The sequence below is a fragment of the Cupressus sempervirens genome, chromosome 3 (assembly GCF_028749045.1).
Source record: "Cupressus sempervirens isolate cs-2001-9-10 chromosome 3, ASM2874904v1, whole genome shotgun sequence".
NCBI classification, from domain to species: domain Eukaryota; kingdom Viridiplantae; phylum Streptophyta; class Pinopsida; order Cupressales; family Cupressaceae; genus Cupressus; species Cupressus sempervirens.
Window position 1 is genome coordinate 819,597,422 of NC_143120.1, and position 6,000 is coordinate 819,603,421.

Below are 6,000 nucleotides of genomic sequence, written 5' to 3' on the forward strand. Positions count from 1 at the left end.
ATATATATATATATATATATATATGTATGTATGTATGTATGTATGTATGTATGTATGTATGTATGTATGTATGTATGTATGTAGATTCAAAAATATAAACATGTATATACACAGTTTATTTAAATATTCCAATTTTCAGAATTTTTCTATAAACTTTAAATCTCAAATTTATCCAATAATTTATCTAATGCCTTGGCTACAATTTAAACCCTAGCCTCGTGTTCTTTTCAATCTATGCATATAAGATTCTCAAATAAATATAACTACCCATATTGAGAGCGCATACAATTAAATAGAAAAATCTTCAGAAAACATATGGAAGACATGAAGAAGACATGGAATGCAAGATGCAGAAATAGCACAAGTAAAATCACAAGAATCGACCCAAATTCTGATGCTAATTCGCTCTTCCTTAGAAAACCCATAGAGGAAGCTCCTCCCTTCTTCAGAGTTCTTGAGTCCTCCAATGCTCCAATTGCTCTCCAAATGCTATGTCTAAGCTTCTAGGAATGCTTGAATATAAAGAGCTCTCAGGAAACACCTAGAATGCTTCTAGAAATAGCTAGAAGGTATCACCAACTAAGAATGTGTCTTTTCCAACCTTCTAGATCAAATATAAGGTTGTAGACACCATGTGCTTAATTGATGCACTAACCTCCATGTTGTTGACATAAGAGAAATAGAAAGGTGTGTTAACTCCTAGGCAAACTTATAACTCCAATTTACTTTTTATATAATTTCTATTTAAATTTTTATAACTTTCATTTTAATTTTTATAACTTTTATTATTATTATTATTTATTTATTACTTTTATTATTATTTATAATTATTATTAATTTTAATTTCTAATTTTCTTTTATTTAATCATTTTTTCTCAATTAATTCACATTTAATTAATTATAATCAAAATATCAAATATCATGATATTTTATAATAATTTTCTCCAAAATAATTAATTAATTAATTAAATCTATAATTTATTAAGACTTATTTAATTGAAAATTCACCATAGACCTCCAAGATAAAATATGAAAACCCATCATAGAGCAATTGACACAAAATCAGTCTAAAGGGTTAAAAATCACAAAATATGTCATTCGACACATTCAATGGGTAAAATATCCCGATACTTGTCCTACCTCACTAGGAAAATTGGTTTAAGGGTTTGGGATTTGGACTTGAGAATTTATCTCCTTTCTCTTATCATTGAGATAGTATAATAGGGTACGCTCATCCTAGCAATTCAGGGAAGTTGATACCCAATACTTGCAACTTGTAGAAAAACTATGCATGTACATACAATATATATAATGCTAAGCTAAACAGGCAATGGCAGGAAGTGGTGCATCGTGTAAATCTCAACTAAACAGGTGACTACGACTCCCTTCCTTAACCATATCAGAAACAGCATACAATTAGAAAATATGCACACTATACACATGCAAGTATGGGGTAAGTATCCATAATAAAACACATGAGATAATAAACCATCTAACTAATCATCGGCAATAACTAAAAGCAATATAATGATCATCATGCATACATGAAATGTAAAGTCTGAATGATCTCATCATGTTACCACTGAATCCATAACATAATGTCTAATAGTCTCAAAACAATACCACTAATCCATCAACATAAAACTAGTCTATCATAGTTTGATAATAACAACAACAATGTCAAGAAAAGATGTGAACGAGGGCAGACACTACAACTAGCCTAGGGTTTAAGAAGGTCCCTTTCCATTTGGGATCAAATTAATTCACCCCCAAACCTGAGAGTTCATCTAAAAAGGAGTCACAAGCTGAGTTAGATAATCAAGAAGAAGAATCTGATGACGAGGATTCCTATTCTCATCCTATCCTTTATGATCTCACTAAATTCTTTGCTGAACCAAATGACTTTGTACCACATGTTAGCACTGTGGATGATACTAGTGATTCTTATGAGGACAATACTGAGCACCTAAAATATCATTCAGAAAAGGAAGAGCCTAATCAGTCATGTCGTATTGAGTATTTGTGTAAGAACCCAGAGGATGAAGGTGATTATGTCCCTATCACAGTTTGGGAGTTCTATAATCTCTCACCATGTAGCACTGATTCAAAGGAATATGAGTTTGACTCTCTTTTAGAAGTGACTAATAATAAAGACATTGACCAAGTGCATGTCTATGAAAACCAAATCGAAGTGGGTGAAACATCTAGGGTTAGGTCACATGGGTCAGATTAAACTAGTGTCCTAGAATCATCAATTACTAATGTTCATACTCTGAGATGTTTGAACACACATGTGGAAAAAGTTTCCATAGGTCTAGCATTGTTGGTCCACGTAGTTAATGACTATATTGTGAACACAATTGAACCAGCCACTACTCTCTCACTCACACATCCCAAGCTTATAGACTAGAACCCCAATGCATCTAACAAAGTCCCCATATTCCAGAATGACTATGGTCTTTCCTATTACCTAAATGCTATTGAACCTATAACGTCTTCCAGCAATGAGCAGAGTATCAACATGACTGAGGCTGACATCAAATATCTTAGTCATAAAATTAAAAAGAAAAAGTGCAAGAGGTCTAATGGTGAAAACCACATTGTGGTAGTGTTGGATCTCAAAAAAGTAAAAACAAAAGATGTATCCAAGGGTGAAAACCTCTTTGAGGTGCCTATGGATGAGATATTTGATTTCCTTCCCAGTCAATTTCAGGAGAGATCATTAGTGTTAATGGAGCTGACACAACCAATTAACCTAGGCACATAAGAACATCCTTATATGATACATCTAGCACAGTCACTGTCACCTGAAGAGGAGGAACAATTAATTACCTTTTTCAAATAAAAGAAAATAAATTTTGCTTGGACATACTCTGACATGCTAGGGTTGTATCCTGATCTTATTATGCATTATTTGTCCATAACACCAGGCATCAAATCGGTTAAACAAAAGCTTCAAAAAATGCACCCTCACATTGCATTGCTCATCAAAGCAGAATTGGAGAAACTTCTAAAGGCTGATTTCATCCGTGCAATTGATTATGCTGAAAGGATATCCAATATTATTCCTATTTCCAAGCATGATAAATCTATCAGGGTTCATATAGACTTCTGTGATCTTAACTTAGCATGTCCTAAAGATGAGTTTTTGCTCCCTAATATTGATATGATCATGGACATGACAGTTGGCTATGAGATGTAATCACTTATGGATGGTTTTTTTAGATACAATCATATAAAAATTGTGCGAGAAGATCAAGAGAAAATGAATTTCACATGTGCATGGGGAATCTTTTGTTGGAATGTGATGCCATTTGGTTTGAAGAATTCTGGTGCTACATATCAGCGTGTTGTTACTAAATTTTTCCATGACATGATGCATAGAACCATGGAGGACTACATCGATGATACCTTGGTCAAAAGTGCTAAACACAATACTCATCTGCAAGATTTGGGACCCATCGTAGATCGTATGAAAAAATTCAATCTTCAGCTCAATCCTAAGAAATGTGCATTTGGTGTCAAATCAAAGAAGTTGTTGGGATACATTATCTCTAAAAATGGAATTGAAGTAGATCCAAAGAAAGTACAAGCAATAATGGACATGCCACCACCTTAGAACATTAGTCAGATGAGAGGGCTATAGGGAAGGTTTCAATCTATTTGTAGGTTTATTTCACAATTGGTGGATGGATCACAACTCTTCACAAAGGCCTTACATAAGGGAATGAAATTCAATTGGAGCCAGGATTGTGAGCAAAGCTTAACATAGATCAAAAAACATCTTGTCAATCCACCCATACCGATGCCTTGTATTCATGGGAAGCCTTTTCTTTTATACATTTTAGCCACTGAAACATCTTTGGGCATCCTATTGGCTTAAGAAGATAAGGACAAAAAAGAAAGAGCTATTTACTACTTAAGCCAAACACTAGTTTCTTATGAGAAGAACTATAGCACTATTGAGAAAGCTTTCTTGGTAGTTTTCTTTGCTTCCTAGAAGTTGAGACACTACATGCTTGCCCACACTACACAGCTCATGGCTAAAATAGATCCACTAAAGTACTTGCTCAATAAGGCAGCTTTCAAAGGAAGATTGGCTAAATGGGTCATGATACTCAGTGAGCTTGACATCCAATATGTTGAATGCAAGGCTATAAAAGAAAAGGCAATTGAAAACCAGCTGGTCGAGGCACCCATACAAAGTCTTCTACCAATGAACATTAATTTCCCAGATGAGTCAATTCTGACACTCATGCACCATACATGCACCATACATGGGTTATGTTCTTTGATGGGTCCTTCATGCAACAGGGATCAAGTGCTAGATTACTCTTTATTACACCCATGAGATACTCATTTCCCAAAGCATACAAGATTATGTTTCCTTGTACAAATAACATTGCTGAATATGAGGCTTTGATCAATGACATAAAAATTGCACCTGAATGGAGAGTGGATTAGTTAGACATCTTTGGTGACTCTCAGCTTGTTATCAACCAAGTAAATGATGTGTATCGAACAAAGGATGAGAAACTAATTCCTTACAAGTGCATGGTTGATGACTTGAAGAAGTATTTTGCACAAATCACCTTCCAGCAAGTTCCACGAGTAGATAATAAAGCGGCTAATACCATGGCCACTCTGGCCTCTCTGCTACAAATGCTTGAAAATGATCTTCGACATGAGTTCTTGGTGGAAGCGTTACACTACCTAGCCTATGACACCCTGATTCTAAGATAATTTTATCCATTATAGGACAACAATCATCTTGCTACCATCACATTTATTCCTACCTTCATAATCAAACCATTCCAGAAGGTCTAACTTGAAATGAGAAACGTTACCTAATTTGTAATGCTTCACATTATGTCATTATTGCTGACAATCTGTATAGGAGAGGTCTCGATGGAACACTCTTTAGGTGTTTAGAACTCGAAGAGTCCAAAAGCACACTTATTGGCATTGATGAGGGCATTTGTGGATTTCATTCTAATGGCCTGACACTAGCTCGCAAACTCCTTCATGCTAGTTACTACTGGCCCAAAATAGAGCAAGAAGCTATCAAGTATGCTAGGTCCTACAAGTAGTGTTAGTTACATGGGAATCTCCTCCATGCTCCAGCCAGAGAGCTAATTCTCTCTACTAAAACATGGCCATTTCAACAATGGGCCTTTGACTTGGTGGGAGAGATCCACCCAACCTCCTCTAATGGACAGAAGTTCATTATCATGGCTATAGATTATTTCACGAAGTGGGTAGAGGTAGTAGCTCTCATAGTTGTTGATGGCAAAACTATAACACTTTTCATCACAAACTACATCATCTATAGATATGGTGTAATGTCCTCAATCATTACTGACAATGGAGGACAATTCAAGAACAAAGACCTCAAGGAACTATGCAAGAAATTCAAAACCACACAACATTGGTCTTCCATTTATTACCCCCAGGGTAATGGCCAAGCTGATGCATCCAATAAGGTGATCCTCAAAATTCTTCATTACACAGTCAGTAAGTCAGGGAGAGACTAGCATCTCTAGATCAATCCAGCCCTGTGGGCATATAGGACAAGCATCAGAACTCCAACGGGCATGACTCCCTATGAATTGGTGTATGGGGCAGATGTTGTGCTTCCAATAGAGATTGAAATTCCTACTTTGAGAATCTCTATGAAAGGCCTTATCACTGATGATGACTATATAATAGCTCAACTTCAAGAGCTCGTATTACTAGATGAACAATGACAAGTGGCATGTGATCATCTACGAGCATATCAACAAAGAATGGCCAGAAACTACAATCGAAGGGTCAGGCCATGTGACTTCCAGCTAGGTGATCTCGTCCTTAGAGAGAACCCCAAGAATCAACAATAGTGAGTACAAAAAGGAAAGTTTGAACCAAACTAACTCAGTCCATACATCATTATTGCAGTATATGGATCTAGCATCTATCATCTTTCCACAACCAAAGGAGAATTTCTTAAAGAGCCTATCAACA